Below are 880 nucleotides of genomic sequence, written 5' to 3' on the forward strand. Positions count from 1 at the left end.
TTTCTAATGAAGTCAATGGCTTCTAAATTTGGTAGTGTATGATTTGTTTTGACTACCGAGTATTCAAATTGGGGAGGCTCAATGCTAGTACTTTGCTGAGGCTCACCATTACTGTCAGAACAGTCATTGTTATCTATAACAGATTCATCAATAGTCACATCACTATATAAATTATTATCTTTTAGCCACCTGAGTGCATCAACAACTAATGGCTTCCTCACTACAAATAGGTTTCTAGTACTAATAGATGTGCTTGATTGTGCAATGTTCACACAAGTACTGTTTGTACTTGTACTAGCTCATCGCTATTTAGTGGCCTAGGCAAAGAATTATATACTTCAGACACATTTGCAGGAAAATTAATGGTCTGGCCAGCCAATGCTTTTTGACCCAATGGCAACACCATTAGCTTCATAAAGGCTGGCACTTTCGAAATTTGTCTCTGTTCCATTGTGTTCAAACGGGATAGTTCTGGTGGGATTTCATCTACATGCATATTATTTATTGTAGCAAATGGAGGGATTTTCCCTTTCTTTTTAAAGGAAAAGTGCAATGTATTTTTTGGTTATTTATTTTATGGTTTTAATATCATTGCCTGATCATAATAATGATGTGTTCCAACTCCCATTGTCCTAAAAAAATTATTCACTGAGATATGAGCCTTCAGAAATACACATTTTGCTTGCTTCAATGTAACTTCCTGTCGGTGGGTGTAGCTAAACGTGACGTCATAAGAGGCACAGATGCAGATAAATTAATTGCTGTACAGGGAGAAATAATCCTTTATTCTCATGCCTAGTAATGTACTAGCACTAATTTAAACATTGGGATCATTAGCTTTCATTATTCCAAGCATGAAACTGCAAGGAAAAGATACAGA

The sequence above is a fragment of the Amphimedon queenslandica genome, unplaced genomic scaffold, assembly GCF_000090795.2.
Source record: "Amphimedon queenslandica unplaced genomic scaffold, v1.1 AMPQUscaffold_13502, whole genome shotgun sequence".
NCBI classification, from domain to species: Eukaryota; Metazoa; Porifera; class Demospongiae; order Haplosclerida; family Niphatidae; genus Amphimedon; species Amphimedon queenslandica.